This window comes from Cyprinodon tularosa, unplaced genomic scaffold (assembly GCF_016077235.1).
Source record: "Cyprinodon tularosa strain WSP-4 unplaced genomic scaffold, ASM1607723v1 ctg110, whole genome shotgun sequence".
In the NCBI taxonomy this organism is placed as follows: Eukaryota; Metazoa; Chordata; class Actinopteri; order Cyprinodontiformes; family Cyprinodontidae; genus Cyprinodon; species Cyprinodon tularosa.
The window spans coordinates 1,131,732-1,148,428 of NW_024037894.1; the positions used below are offsets into that span (position 1 = coordinate 1,131,732).

General features: G+C 41.8%; 1 protein-coding gene across 2 annotated transcripts in view; it reads left to right on the forward strand.

Annotated features, from left to right (window-relative positions):
- The first annotated feature begins 1,033 nt into the window (after nt 1–1,033).
- The window catches only part of npas2 (neuronal PAS domain protein 2), a 47,639-nt gene continuing 31,975 nt past the window's right edge, over nt 1,034–16,697 (forward strand). Inside the window, exon 1 of one of the 2 annotated variants that reach the window (XM_038297143.1) lies at nt 1,034–1,379. The gene's annotated coding sequence lies outside the window, so the exon portion shown is untranslated. The remainder of the gene's footprint in view (nt 1,380–16,697) is intronic. The other variant, XM_038297134.1, reaches the window with a different exon arrangement.

Genomic DNA, 16,697 nt, shown 5'->3' on the forward strand with positions numbered 1-16,697 from the left:
TTTATGTAGATGTTAGTACTTGCAAATACAAATTTTATGCAGAATGTTTATTGATAATGGAAAAGATTTATGCCCCGGAACTCAAAACTGAAAGAATCTTATCCACTGTAACTTTTATTTAGAAAGCACAGATGTTTAACCCTTTATAGGGCAAGTTACTATTTTTGATCACTTGCCTTACAAATGGAGTGCCATTTCTTTTACTGTGTTTTTCATGAATTTCTTATAGAAGCACTTTTGTTATTACATTGACATTCATTTATGCCATCAAAATATACATATTTTTTGAGCATTACAAAGGTAATAGGGTCTTGTCCTGGATTCCAATAACTCACTACAAAAATTATCAAGAAATTTGTGAAAATATCTTTAAATAAGTGTATTTACCCTTAATTTGAGTAGGTAAATAAAAGAAAAATCTCCCAGTTGAAGGAGCATTTTTATCCTTAAAATCAGATTATTTGATATTATGCACTTCAAATAGGAGACTGCATTTTTTTCTTTATTTTAAATGTAAATTTTCTTATTCCATTTGCAAAGTATGTTACTTAGCTGCTCAGTTCAAGAAAAAAATGCACTTATTTTAAGAAAAACTGACTGTTTTTTTTTTTTTTTTGCAATGTACTCTTTTCTTGAAATTTATATGTTTAAAGTCTTTCACTGAATGCCATATAAAGGGTTAAATATATATATATATATATTTGTTAGTAAAGGCTGTAGGAAACTATAGTTAGTCTTTATTTACAAAATATGAATGTTTTGCCCGTTAATTTCCCTGTTGGAACAGTGTAGATTGACCCCAAGGTGTCTGTCCATTTTTGGCCACCCCTCAGTGGACACTGGTTATTGTCTGGGCACCCTAATTTTTCTGGCTACGCCTCTGCTGTGATGCAGCAGTAATCTAATCAGATAGAACTAATGTTTCATTGATGTTTAAATGAATCCTGCTCTCTGTGGAGCTCCTCTTTATGCTGTACCGTTTAGGTTCGGATGTAGAAGATGAGGATGTGTCCTCCTGGTTCCTGCAGCTCCCTGCCCTCCTCTCCTCTCCTCCTTCCAGCAGAGTATTGAGCTCCCAGCTGACCTACTTTCTGCTCTCAGTCATCCCGCTGCTGTTTACAGCCGTTGCAGAGCCGGGATGAGGAGCTCTGTACCGGGGGAAGCGGCGGAGGAACCCCGCTGCTAGTCTGCGGAGCACCGGGAGAGGAGCGGCGGGAACGTTAGCCAGACTTTCTGGGAACATTTGGGAAGAAGGAGGGAAACTAAAGCTCGTTATGCAATCGGAGGCGTTCGGCTCGCTGAGCTCGGCTCAATGTTTTAGTTCAGAGGAGGAAAAAATGACGGACGGCGGTTAAAGTGTTTCTGCCGCACTTCTTCAGGTAGGAAGGCTTCACTTTCAGCCGCGGCTTTCCAATGTTCACCTTTTCACAAGCGGCTTCCTCCGCTTTCAGAGGTGCGAGCGGAACTTCAGGCTGAGAGCCGTTTAAATGTTACCGAGTCTCCTTTTTCCTGACATTTTCAGCGCTCCTGAACGCCTCTCGGGTTGTTGTCAGCGCTCCAGGTGTCCTGGTTTCAAGGTTGATATAACCATTTTTTCAGGTCGTAACCCGCCTGACATCCACAGCAGAAACTAATGGAGCTCAAGGAAAAATGCGAGAAAACTGATGCGTGAATAAATAGTCAGGAGGCCTCGGTGTGATGTTAGCTAACCTGGCAGCTGAAGAGCTCACTTTATTTCTCATGTTTTTCATTCAGCTTTACCACAGACATTTTATTTGCTGGGTTGTTTTTCTGCTTTATTAGCCTTGATCGGAACTTTTTAACACGTTACAGGATCATAAACGGTATGGGGTGAATTTTGTTCCATTATTCTTTAAAATGTTTTAATCAAAAATGGCTTAATGGTGATAAAACCAATTTTGTTGTTTTCTCAGATTTACTTTTTTCCACATAATTAAATTTTTTAAAGGTTTTATAGTTTCATTTCCACAAACTGGCCTCTTTTTTTATTGTTTAATAGATCATCTCTTTGCTTCTGGAGGCTATTGTAACTGTAATGAGGAGTGAAAATGCATTTCTATTGGTAGTAATATCTGTCAATGTGAACATCAACAGTGAGTTTCTCGATTGGGTTTGAAGTGGATCAGATTTGTCAAAAAGAACACGTTTCATAAGCTCAGAGAGTCTGCAGCTCAGAGAGTGCAGTTCGGAGAGTCTGCAGCTCATAGAGTCTGCAGTTCGGAGAGTCTGCGGCTCTGAGAGTCTGCGTTTCGGAGAGTCTGCAGTTCGTAGAGTCTGCAGCTCGGAGAGTCTGCAGCTCGGAGAGTCTGCAGCTCGGAGAGTCTGCAGTTCGGAGAGTCTGCGTTTCGGAGAGTCTGCAGTTCGTAGAGTCTGCAGCTCGGAGAGTCTGCAGCTCGGAGAGTCTGCGGCTCGGAGGGTCTGCGGCTCGGAGGGTCTGCGGCTCGGAGAGTCTGCGTTTCGGAGAGTCTGCAGTTCGGAGAGTCTGCAGTTCGGAGAGTCTGCAGCTCAGAGGTTCTGCAGCTCGGAGAATCTGCAGCTCAGAGGTTCTGCAGCTCAGAGGGTCTGCAGCTCAGAGGTTCTGCAGCTCAGAGGTTCTGCAGCTCAGAGGGTCTGCAGCTCAGAGGTTCTGCAGCTCAGAGGTTCTGCAGCTCAGAGGGTCTGCAGCTCAGAGAGTCTGCAGCTCAGAGAGTCTGCAGCTCAGAGGTTCTGCAGCTCAGAGGTTCTGCAGTTAGGAGAGTCTGCAGTTAGGAGAGTCTGCAGTTAGGAGAGTCTGCAGTTAGGAGAGTCTGCAGTTCGGAGAGTCTGCAGCTCAGACGGTCTGCAGCTCAGAGAGTCTCGGAGGGTCTGCAGCTCGGAGTCTGCAGCTCAGAGAGTCTGCAGCTCAGAGAGTCTGCAGCTCAGAGAGTCTGCAGATCAGAGAGTCTGCAGCTCAGAGAGTCTGCAGCTAAGAGAGTCTGCAGCTCAGAGAGTCTGCAGCTAAGAGTGTCTGCAGCTAAGAGTGTCTGCAGCTCTAAGCTGTTGACTGATTTCTCCTACCTGAGCCGTACATCTATGTAGCTCCCCCAGAGTTCCCACAGGCTGCTCTGCTTGCTTCTGCTGGATCATCTGCTAACCCGCTGCTCTAGATTTTACTATGATATCAGAGTGGCTAGATGCAGTATTCCAAGTATTTTTGTTGTTACTGTTTAAATTAAACAATCTACTTTACTTCTGTTAAATTGCTATTTCTTTATCTGTTTGGAGTAAAATCCCAATGAAACGTAATAATTTGTAATGCTGCTGCTGTCAGGATATTTTATATAAAACAAATTTTCTTTTCCCAACATTTCCAGCAGTGCTTGTTCAGACCTATTCAGTGTTTCTTTCTGAAATGCTTGGGGGAGAGGGAGGAGTGGAGATCCTCTCTACCGTTCCAATATAAGCTCTATACCGTTTATTTCCAAATCTAGTCTTAAAATGGCAGAACAGTAACAACTTAGACAACTTTTATTGTCATTTTCTTTACACAGAGTTTATAGAAAATGACTAAATGTATACACCTCCTCCTTGGACATCTTATGCAAAACATTACCTATAGTCACTCATGTGCAATATTCTTCTTTCTCACTATGCAATAACACATGCCAACTACTGTGTAGCCTGTGTATCTTTTTAAACTTGCTTATAAGGTCAGTACATCTCTGCAGCACAAGTGCAATAATCCAAGTCAACTAATTTTTTAAATGTTTAACTCTTTGTACTCTATCCAAACTACTGGAACCAGAATGTCCCTAAAGGCCTAATCCCAAGGGATAAATAAAGTTGAGTCCAAGTCTAAAAAACAACATTTTGTTTTACAGCTCTCATGACATTTCCATTTCTCTAAGAGCAGCACTGATCAAAAGTAAACTGTGATAGAAAAAAAAAAAAAAAAAAAGCAATGTCATATAGATCTCTATTTAAACCAAAATGGAACCATTATTAACAAACACGACATTAACAATGTAGGGAGCGGCATTACGTGGCTGCTGAACGCACTAATGAATCAGAGACGCATGCAGATACTGGAAAAAAGTCGCCCAAAAACAGCCGCTCTTATGCTCCACCTGTGCTGGAGGGGTTTTTATCTCCAACACTAGAATATATTTGGCATAAAAAAAAAGAATCAACTTGCTGTTACTGTTTGTAGCTTCATACACATAATATTGATTATTACGGAGCAAATGGTTTTTCCTTTGTTGTTGAAAGCAAAGAAAAGAAAGGAAATTAAAATGAAATATCTGGAAATAAAGCTTTGAAAAACTATTTCTATAAAAAGCACCTTTGCTTTTTTCTCTGATTTTCTTTTAGTTTATTTTTCAAATGTTTTTTTTTTCTGTTCTAGTTTTATAAAATGTATAAGTTTTATTTTATTTGTTCTGACAGCCAATAGAAACGCTCCTTCTGACCAATACAATGTTTTTGCTAATGTCCCGCAGACCAATAGAAATGCATCTCCCTGTAAAAATGTATCTGAAATATACTAATTTGAAAAATACATTTTTAAAAAAGGGAAAAAAGTATGAAAAATGTATTCGTAAAAAAGTTTAAATAAAAAAATCTGAGAAACCAGCTTCTGTCTTCTCTTAAACACTTTTTTGTTGAATAAAAGTTTTCAAAGTTTTATTTCTAGATTGCTTTTTTTTGGTTTCTTTTAACATGATACAATAATGGCTCCAACTTCACCCCGTAGATCATGATCTTTCTCTTTGATCACTGACAGACATTCACAGTGTCGCTGAACTGTTTCCATATATTGCTGGTAGTCGGAGTTTCCACTCTGCAGCTGATCTGATGTGTTTAATACAGTAGCTCCTTTTTCACCCATGCTTGAACTTATTGGTTCTTTTTATTGCTTTATTATAAATAAAGATATTAGCTGGGAGCTTAATTTATGGCCCTCCACTCTGCTACTGTGATGCTTTCAGGAAAGCGTTTATTTTTTTCCGCTTATCTCCGGATTGATAATTTGGACAGTTACAGGACAGCTGTTGGAGTCTGGTAATAATTACTGTTATAAGATGATGAATCAATGAGTCTTACATTCCACTATTAACTATTTTCTCTGTCCAATAAAACAAACCGATGTGTTTGTTAATCCCTAGGAGGCGAAGCTTCAACAAGAACTAATTTAAAGGGATGCAACAAAGTCTTTGTTTTAGTTTGTGAGCCGTGGGTCAGATTATCTCCCCCGTCCTCTGCTAATCTGACACAAAAGAACAAAGTTGTTTTTTTTGTTTGTCTCCCAGATAAAGTGCCAGCTCTGAATTACTGCATAAACACCATCTGTGCTGAAGCTTTTCCAGCCGGCATGAGGTTAGAAAACCTGACATTTCTCCCCCCATGCTGCCATGTTTTCAGGCCTTCTTCATCGTGCCTTGAGCCCAGAGTGAAGATGTTGCAGATAAAATCTCTCAAAACCCTGAAAGCTGAGGTGGACCTGCAGGCCCAAATCTCAACGTCACGCAGTTGTTTTGTCTTTGCAGCTCCAGGAAATATCAGCTCCCTCATCTCTCATCTGGATGAATTAGGCTGCATACAGAGTTTACAAACCATCTCCACCAAATCCATTACAACCTGTTAGTGTTTGAGTGCAGATCCATCATGTTTCGCATTAAAACACCGCAGCCGTTCAGCAGTCGGCTCCTACAAGATGGCAGACAACCGAACGACTCTGGATTCCTGCCCGTTTCAACCTCTGGTATATCGGATCCATCAGGGTCCCTCCTCCTCCCATCCCTTACCCAAACAGAAAGCGTTTAGTTCTTTTGGTCATTAATTAATTCCAGGAAATGTTAAACAGTTTTTGTTTGACTGTTTCCACTGATTCTGGTTCTGATCCCAGTTCAGGTCAGTCCTCTGGTAGAAAACATGACGGATTATGAAAACATATCAAACCCAAATCTCCTGGTGGTTAGTAGAGTTTATCAGAGTCATGTGATCAACACAAGACTTCATTATATCCCAGAAACTACAGAGGCTGTCCTGTCAGGCATGAATTATTAGAGTTTTATTTAAAAACTTGAGAAAGTCGGTTATGAAACAAGCAGAACTTTAAACGTAAGAAAAAAGGCAAACAACAGCAGTCTGTTTTATCCGTCTGCAGTACTTCATGAATAATCTGACCTTTTGGAGCGAACAGGCAGATAGAAATAAAAAAAATAAAAAGTAGGTATTAAATAATCGAGAATTAATGCAAAGATGTTTAGTTGGCAAAAAGCGTTTCACTGACTTTATTTAGAAAACACTGTCAGTACCTCATTTTTTTACATAATTGCAGGTTATACACTTTTAAGTTTAAATTACTTAACTACCTGAATAATAAGTAGATAAAACTCGTTAGTGTGGGGGGTCAGCCTCTAGAGCTTATTTGCTATAGAGAAGAGCTTGTCTGTCCTACACTGCTCCTCAGATTATTTACTGCATCGATGACGTTATCTATTTTTAGTGAAGGTGTTTGGTTTCATTTAAGACTGATACAATTAATCGGATTAATCAATTATTGAAATAATACTCAACTAATTTAATAATCAAATAATCGTTAACTGGGGTATAGAGACTCTAAAACATAACCTTAGCTGACAGAGCGACCCACTCACAGCAGTAATTATGACAAGATTATATAAAAATATGCAAATATTTTGGATTTAAGATAAAAATATACTTTTGCCGGTCACTATGTTCTATTCAGAACCCCTCAATTGGAAAAGTTTTATTTTCACCTGGTTTCATTTTATGAAAAGTTTTTCTTTGAGCAACCTTTGGCTATCTGATTATAATTGAAAAAAATTAAAATAAATTAAACATATAAATTGATTTGCAAACAAATCATCAGTTGCAGCCCTAATTTCTGATATAATTGTAACAATAGATGATGAATATACTTTTAATAGGGGTGATATTCAAGTTAATTAACTGTCTTTAAGGAATCATCAGGCCTAAATATTTCTACTCAGGTCTGAACTTTATTAACATCCATTAGATCCCATTAAGTGTAACTCACGGGGTTTTCTGGCCACACCCATTTTGAAAAACCTTTCAATGAGGTCACTCCGATCTGATCTGAGTCTCCAATGCTTTCAAACTCTTAAAGGATGCATCACTGTCCAAACATGTTGGTCTAAATATGTTACCATTTTCATATTATCTTAAAAACTGTTTGTGATGCATAAATACCTTTAATTACTTCAAAAAAAACCTATCCTTTAATATACTTCCCGCATACAGAGGTCGCCATTTTCCCCAGAGGAATGCATGCTGGGTTTATGACTGGCTAACATTAGTAGAGCCATTTTCTTTTATCTAAATTCAAACAATGCCAAGCTGAGACGCTGCCTTAACGTTTTAATGAACCGTTACACATGAGGTATCTGTTGGGGGGAAAAAAACTAATGTGAACATCTTGTGATCTACAGATTACCATCCTAGCTAGACTACCACCATTAGCAGAAGCTAATGTGAAATCAAATGTGTAGATATTGATGGACTGGGGAAGCATCTTTTAAATCATTGTAACACTCGTACTCTTGTTGCACTCATCTCACCGCTTCATCCAGGACCAGACCTTCAGGGCAGTAGGCTCAGCAGAAACTTCCAGTTTCTAATATATCAGAGAAAATGTTTTGATCCTGATGCTAACCGCTAACAGCAACAGTTAGAAACTGGAGCGCTTTCTTTGCTCTCCATCTGGGTTAGCATCTCCTTTATGAGAGTCTGGCTGCAGACCTGCACTGTGAGTTCTCCTGCACTGGGAGATCTCCTGCACTGTGAGTTCTCCTGCACTGTGAGTTCTCCTGCACTGGGAGTTCTCCTGCACTGGGAGTTCTCCTGCACTGTGAGTTCTCCTGCACTGGGAGTTCTCCTGCACTGGGAGTTCTCCTGCACTGGGAGTTCTCCTGCACTGGGAGTTCTCCTGCAGTGGGAGTTCTCCTGCGCTGTGAGTTCTCCTGCGCTGTGAGTTCTCCTGCGCTGGGAGTTCTCCTGCACTGGGAGTTCTCCTGCACTGGGAGATCTCCTGCCCTGTGAGTTCTCCTGCACTGGGAGTTCTCCTGCACTGGGAGTTCTCCTGCACTGTGAGTTCTCCTGCACTGGGAGTTCTCCTGCACTGGGAGTTCTCCTGCACCGTGAGTTCTCCTGCACTGTGAGTTCTCCTGCGCTGTGAGTTCTCCTGCGCTGGGAGATCTCCTGCACTGGGAGTTCTCCTGCACTGGGAGATCTCCTGCCCTGTGAGTTCTCCTGCAATGGGAGATCTCCTGTCCTGTGAGTTCTCCTGCACTGGAAGATCTCATGCCCTGTGAGTTCTCCTGCACTGGGAGATCTCCTGCCCTGTGAGTTCTCCTGCCCTGGGAGATCTCCTGCCCTGTGAGTTCTCCTGCACTGGGAGATCTCCTGCCCTGTGAGTTCTCCTGCCCTGTGAGTTCTCCTGAAATGGGAGTTCTCCTGCATTGGGAGTTCTCCTGCACTGTGAGTTCTCCTGCACTGTGAGTTCTCCTGCACTGGGAGATCTCCTGCCCTGTGAGTTCTCCTGCCCTGGGAGATCTCCTGCCCTGTGAGTTCTCCTGCCCTGTGAGTTCTCCTGCACTGGGAGATCTCCTGCCCTGTGAGTTCTCCTGCACTGTGAGTTCTCCTGCACTGGGAGATCTCCTGCACTGTGAGTTCTCCTGCCCTGTGAGTTCTCCTGCCCTGTGAGTTCTCCTGCCCTGTGAGTTCTCCTGTCCTGTGAGTTCCCCTGCACTGTGAGTTCTCCTGCCCTGTGAGTTCTCCTGCCCTGTGAGTTCTCCTGCCCTGTGAGTTCTCCTGCCCTGTGAGTTCTCCTGCACTGGGAGATCTCCTGCCCTGTGAGTTCTCCTGCACTGGGAGATCTCCTGCACTGGGAGATCTCCTGCCCTGTGAGTTCTCCTGCCCTGTGAGTTCTCCTGCACTGTGAGTTCTCCTGCACTGGGAGATCTCCTGCCCTGTGAGTTCTCCTGCCCTGTGAGTTCTCCTGCACTGGGAGATCTCCTGCCCTGTGAGTTCTCCTGCACTGGGAGATCTCCTGCACTGGGAGATCTCCTGCCCTGTGAGTTCTGCTGCCCTGTGAGTTCTCCTGCACTGTGAGTTCTCCTGCACTGGGAGATCTCCTGCCCTGTGAGTTCTCCTGCCCTGTGAGTTCTCCTGCCCTGTGAGTTCTCCTGCACTGGGAGATCTCCTGCCCTGTGAGTTCTCCTGCACTGGGAGATCTCCTGCACTGTGAGTTCTCCTGCCCTGTGAGTTCTCCTGCCCTGTGAGTTCTCCTGTCCTGTGAGTTCCCCTGCACTGTGAGTTCTCCTGCCCTGTGAGTTCTCCTGCCCTGTGAGTTCTCCTGCACTGGGAGATCTCCTGCCCTGTGAGTTCTCCTGCACTGTGAGTTCTCCTGCACTGGGAGATCTCCTGCACTGGGAGATCTCCTGCCCTGTGAGTTCTCCTGCCCTGTGAGTTCTCCTGCACTGTGAGTTCTCCTGCACTGGGAGATCTCCTGCCCTGTGAGTTCTCCTGCCCTGTGAGTTCTCCTGCCCTGTGAGTTCTCCTGCACTGTGAGTTCTCCTGCACTGGGAGTTCTCCTGCCCTGTGAGTTCTCCTGCCCTGTGAGTTCTCCTGCACTGGGAGATCTCCTGCCCTGTGAGTTCTCCTGCCCTGTGAGTTCTCCTGCACTGGGAGATCTCCTGCCCTGTGAGTTCTCCTGCACTGTGAGTTCTCCTGCACTGGGAGATCTCCTGCACTGTGAGTTCTCCTGCCCTGTGAGTTCTCCTGCCCTGTGAGTTCTCCTGTCCTGTGAGTTCCCCTGCACTGTGAGTTCTCCTGCCCTGTGAGTTCTCCTGCCCTGTGAGTTCTCCTGCACTGGGAGATCTCCTGCCCTGTGAGTTCTCCTGCACTGTGAGTTCTCCTGCACTGGGAGATCTCCTGCACTGGGAGATCTCCTGCCCTGTGAGTTCTCCTGCACTGTGAGTTCTCCTGCACTGGGAGATCTCCTGCACTGGGAGATCTCCTGCCCTGTGAGTTCTCCTGCCCTGTGAGTTCTCCTGCACTGTGAGTTCTCCTGCACTGGGAGATCTCCTGCCCTGTGAGTTCTCCTGCACTGGGAGTTCTCCTGCACTGGGAGATCTCCTGCACTGTCAGAACCGGAAGTTTATTCGAAGCCTTTAAAAAAAAAAGCTAGTATACAGGAAATATTTTACGTTCTCATGTTTATTTCCTGGGTCTTCATAATAGAAGTATTTTTGTCTATTCATGTGTTTAATGATTTAAATAATAATCTCTTTCCAGTTCAACAGGATAAGGTTGAAAAATGCAAGAAAATATCAAAGTAACAAAATCAACTCAGTTCTTTTATAAATGTGTCTTTAATATGTGTTTGCAAGTATTATATTCTATATTCTAATAATCTTGTTTGTGTTGTTCTTCCCTTTGCTGTTGGACCACAAAGATTGTCCGATGGAGGCTGTGTGATTTCTGATTAACTAAGCTTTGCTTATTCACAGTGAATTACTGAATACCTCGATAATGACCATAATAGACAATAAGTTCTGTGTTTTTCCCCACAACACCGGAGAAAACAGTAGACACTAAACACACTTTCAGATGTCCATTTTATTTTCTTGGAAGTGTTTTTATTTTTTATTGTGTTGTTATTTTTAGACTTAGACTACTTTTATTGTCATTTTGTATACACTGAGAACTGTACTAAATTAAATTTCGTTTTTTGTATACACTCTGACAGTAAATGAGCAGCAGCTTAGCAGTGAAAAAGATTTCCCAGCATGACCCAGCATTTAACTTTAAGTTCCAGCAGGAGTCACATTGAAACATACTTCTGTAAGAGAAACATAATGTTGGAAGAAGTTAAAGAAAATCACCAAAAGATTATCTGAGCACATTTAAGTGAGCATTCACTTTAAAAAAAAAATTATGTCTTCTTCTTCAAATAAAATCTGGTAGCTCATACATGCTATGCACTATTCCTGTAGGCCTCTAGTAAAACATTTGGAATAAACTTCCTGTCCTGACTGTGCAGGAAAGTGCATTGTGCACGTCTGCAGCCAGACCCCACTCATCTCCTAGCAGCACCTGCTTCTGTAGATTCATTATGAGTCCATTGATGGAAATATTTCACTTTTTATAAAAACTTTGCTAAAATATCTTGTCATTTTTTTTTATCTAAAGTTCACATCATTTATTGAAAATTATTATGAACAACAGGCTGATGAGTTTTTAAACCAAAAGTTGTTTACTGTGTATTTTTTTACTGTTTTTTTTTAATGTTTGCACTAAACTTGAGAGAGATTTTAACTAAATCTCAGTTTAATGTTAAAATGTTCAGCTCACATTCGAGCCGTCAGTCTTTGGAGTTTGAATAAATGCTGTACAGAGTTTAAAAAAAAATCAAATCAAAAGTCAATATCCCTTTAAATCCCACATTTAGCATCAGTCATTGTTTCCTCTGTGGCTGCAAACCTCTCAGTCCTCCACTCTGGCTTTTCTTTATTCTGCCCTAATTTTCCCCATAAAAGCTGTTTTGAAGCCTTTATGATTCTGCTGTTGTTGATTTTCAGTTTAGTTCAGAGGGGCAGGGCGCCGCCATGTTTAGAATCAATACTGAAAATGTTTACCAGACGTTGCTCCCTGCAGGAATAGTGATAAATCCCCGGACCTGAGCTTCCATTCCATTACAACAGTCAGGGCTCATTAATGTAAAAAAGCTTTAAACTAGAAAATACATTAAAACTTTACATTCCCTTGAGTTTTGAAATGAAATAATAAATTTTTTTTATTTTTATTTAATTTTTAAAATATCTGATTTAACCACCTTCTGGTTCGTAATGTGGAAAAATATGGCGCCTCTGGTTTGCTTTGGTCGTTCTGGCTAAAGGCTGATTCAATATCAGAAACCAGGTCATCTGCGTGTGTGTCGCAGTTAACGCAGATACGCCATCGCCCCTTTAACAAACAATCTGCTGCACCTCTCCAAAATTGTAGGTGACAGCAGACAGGAGGCCTCTGATTGGCCAAATCTACATCCGCTCTACACTATGCGTATTTCCTGTTTGTTACCCTACCGGCTTGTTTTGTTTGTATGAACGCCATTGTGGAAAACGACTCATGAAGATAAACCAGCTAGAAGAGCGAGGTGTGCGAGAACGCTGGGACCCTTTTTCCACCTGGATTATTTTTCGCCCTCATGTCCCCTCATTGTCGGACAAACTTTCCTCTTGTGTTTTTCCACTTCTTCATCGCATCGCTCTAGATCCACAGCTAGTTCATGATTGTCCTTCTTGGTTGTGGCGTGGAATAACATAGCGCAGAACATGCTACAAAATTGTGCATAAATTAAAAAAATATTTGCTTCATACCTGCGACAAGCTCACTGTGACAAACTGCTGCGGGAGTATAACCAGCCCTTAACCCAACAAGGACTCTGGTTTTACTTTCTTTCTACTTCAAAATAAAAGTCCCAAACATATATTGAGGGTCCATCAGGAGCCCAGATAGCTGGAAGGTCCAGTAAGAGCAGCTGGACGGTGGGTCTCTGATGAGAAGCTTTGATACCTCAGTAAACACGGATGGACGACCCAAATCCAGCACAGTAAAGGCGGGTCGCATCCAGTCAGCTTTATTTGCTGAGCAGACGTCAGAACCAAGGGGGGCAGTTAACGGGCTGACTGGACAGCCAGACTGTAGTCAATCTCAGAAGGATCACCAGCATTCTGGACAGAAGAAGCTGGAGTGAAACAGAGAAAGAAGCGTGACTGATGGCAGACAGGTGTAGAACTGACCCGACGGCGAGCGGCAGAACCAGACAGATGTTAGAAGATAAGCTGTAAAAGAATTGATTGAAACCGGGAAACTAAAACAAAGGTTTAAATAATTGCCTTTAAGATGAGGAAAAGCTGGAAGCAGACATGATTCTGTTTTTCTGGAATTTGTGACATTTTCTGCTGTTTACGTTCTGTCCTCTAATAATGTTGCAGCAATAAAGTTGAGATTTTGATGTGTTGAGAAACACAATGTTTGCCTACAAACACAGAGGCCTGAACCCACCGTTTCAGATCTGTGTCAGAGGGGAACTGGATCACATTCCAGAACCATCCTCAGGGAACGCCGCTAGGCTCGGCTCTAAATGCCCGGACCTTTTTCCCAGCAGGACTTCTAGTTTTCTAGGAAAGCAGACTTTGAGTAATGGTGCTGTTCACATGGGGAGTTGATCTTCAGCTCAAACTTCAGCAGCTGCTCAGACTGTAAATGGAAATATGGTTTCACTTAACATGCAGGCTGAAACTCCTGCCGCCAACAGAACCAAATACATCAAGAAAAATGATTCAGTTAAATCTACCAACAGACTGTTTATATGGAAAGTTAGAGAATGAATCTCTAACAATAGTTTTTTTTTTACAGTAAAATGTTTTGGCAGTGAGAGCTCTGCATTGGATCAGTAACAGAACTTCTACGTAACTTAAACTTAGACAACTTTTATTGTCATTTTTTATAAACAGAGTGCATACTAAACGAAATTTAATTTTTTGCCGGTCATTTCATGACATTTCCATTTCTAAAAGTGTAGCAGTGATCAAATGTAAACAGTGTGGGAGAAAAAACATGGTGAAACCTCAACATACCTTTAATTTTGAGTTTATGCATTTATCCACGTTTTAATTGCAACAAATGCAGTTTGTTCAGTTGTCTGTAATTAGAGCAGACTGGCTGGTCTGAACTAAACCTCTTAATGTCACTAAGAGATATCAGATAGTCTGAATGGGGGCAGAAATGTAGCAAATTGGTAGTACATAAAAGGGCTTTAATTCAAACATTTCAAATAAAAATAGATAATGAACCGTTTAATAAACTCATCAAGTTGAATAGCATATAATGGAATAGAATAGAATAGGAACTCCCATTATTGTCCCACAATAGGTAAATTCTTGTGTTTATAGCAGCAAAACGATTATAGAAAAAAATGGTCACACAAATGTGGACCTTAGAAAAAATGAATAAGAATAACATAATAGTGAAGAGATAAAAGATAAACAATAAATTACTGTACTGTAAAGTGTTTTAACAATATAAAAACTGCACCTGAAGAATACATAAACATTATACAGCTAAGGACATTTTTCCAGTGATGGATATTTGAAAATAGCAGCAACATCAGAGATGTGCAAAATGACAGCAGCATGTTATTCAACTGACTAAGGTAGAAACTATGAAAAATCAGCATGAATGTAAAAACTTATTGCAGCTGCTGGGAGGAAAATCTGTGATAACGCTCGCTGGTGCATTTAAGGTGCAGCAGTCTGTCACTGAAGGAGCTCTCCAGTTCTGAAACAGCTTCATGCATGGGGTGGGAAACATTATCCAACAGAGATGTTAATTGGTTCTATTAGAATTATTAGTTATTGAATTGGTTCCAGGGGGAGGGAGAGGGACATTCAAATACATAAATAGCATAAATGACTCATCATAAGGCCGGACATCCACATTATGTTTTCCATCGTTGTACTCAGTTGCAGCTCAAACGGCAGGGTTTAAAAGTTCACAGCTCACGATGTTCTTCCACTGTACAGCCCAATGCTCTGATGCGATTTACCTGCTCAAACTGTACGTCCAGAAACCATGCGAGAGATGGCGCTGGTCAGACTCCTCAATCTGCTAGAAGAAGAAAAAGAACTCCCTGGTTTCACATGCTCAGTGCGTGAGGTTCTGGTAAATCGGCCTGTAGCCCTGCTTCAGCAACGCCTCAGGAGGGCTGACTGAATTTCCAACATGTTTGATTTTCCCCAGAACTTACGATTCCTGATTGGGAGGTGGTCATTAGAGGCTGATCGCCCCTCGTTACCACCTGTATAGTACACGACGCAGGACGCACCATGAGGATGAAACTCGGCCCGATCGAAAAATTCTCGCATGACTGCAGAATCTGCTCGAAAAGGGCAAAAACCCGTACAGCGTATGCCTGTGTATGTATAAACAAGCAGGCTGCTCGGTGGTGTGGTGGGTAGCACCACTGCCTCACAGCAAGAAGGTTCTTGGTTTGAGTCCCCGTGGAACCAGGACCTTTCTGTTTAGTGTCTGAGTGGGTTTTCTCTGGCTTCCTCCCACAGTCCCTAAACCTGCATGTTGGGCTGATTGAACATTCCAAATGATGCTTAGGATACTGTGATAGGCCTCAGTCCCCCCCGCAACGTTTTTAGGGAATTATGTGGTTACGCTACTGGATGGATGGATTTTATAAACAGAAGATGAAAAGCAAAAAAAACATGAGGTCATCAGAAAAACTGGAGATTAACAGGAATGAAGGTCTAAGTCTGTTGATGAACAGATTGGCTCCAACTAGAAACTCAGTTCTTCAAAAGCTTGTTTGGAGCCGTTTTTCATCTATTTACAATTTTTTTTCCCTTTTGTGGTGAAACGTCTAAAAAATAAGAAATTTTCTTCCATTCTATAAATATTATTTCCCACTCCTTTTTCTCCTTACATAAGCACAAAAGCGTCACTTCAGAACATAACAGAAGCTGATCAAAACCTACAGAGAAAAATAATTTTTTTCTTTTCTGGAAGAGTAGTTTGTCAGATTTAAGCTAACTATGGACGAACATCAATCAGTCTTCAGCTTTCCTGAAGATCGAAACCAAATCATACAAACAACAGCTTCAGGAATACCTTCAAATTTGATTTGAAATACGTTTTCATCTTTGTGTCATGAATGCATCATTTCAGGAAAACCTTCTGCTTCGACTGCTAACATGCTAATTAGAATAGAAAATCTCTTTATTGTCCCACAGTTGGGAAACTAGAGAGAAATTATAACTAAAGGATCACACTACTAAAGACATTAGAAAGTGTAAAGTGTTAAAAAGGGTTAGAAATAAATAAATAATGAATCACCAAAATATTTAGCTGTGGACGTTTTTTACAGGAGGTGGATGTAAGAAACAGCCGATGTGCAAACCTGCTTTGCTTGGTGTGGTATTGATTAACATGATGATGATTATGATGGCGGTGAATGGATCCATATAAAGGACATTCTTAGCAGTAATGCAGGTCAGTTTCCCTGCAGCCGATGGATCAGAGCTACGTGGTGGCTCAGTGAAGCCGGTCCGATCGGTTCAGTTTGGCTCCGTCTGTCCTCCGTTACATCAAAGCTCATCTACGTTAGGCTGTGGGAGTGTTGAAGGTTTAAGATAACAGAAAGTATCCAGTTAGAAAGAAAAGACTCCTGTTTCCTAGATATCCTTATTTCCTTGTCAGAATGTATTGCTTCTTTTATTGCAAAAAATAAATAAAACTTTATTATCATTTGCTAATTAGAGCCCAGTCCTTTTAATGGTCCTATTGTCCCTACCTTGTGTTTCTGGTAAACTGTTGGTTCTGTGATAGCGCCTTATTGTTTTATAGAGATTAAAGCAGATATTTATGCTCCTCTCTGGCCTGAAGCGACTCCTAGTTTGAGTGTTTTAATCCAGCTGGAAGCAGCTTTATGCATTTAGACTCTTAGCGCTGTCTACTGGAAGGAACAGAATGTTCTGATGGTTTGGGCCACCGTCCGAACCCAGAACCACCTTCTGTAGATTTGTTCCTGTTTTTGTAACAGAGGCTCCTGCTGTTGTTCTGACCCACCATAAACAAAAAGTGTGCTGAAGGTCTCTGCT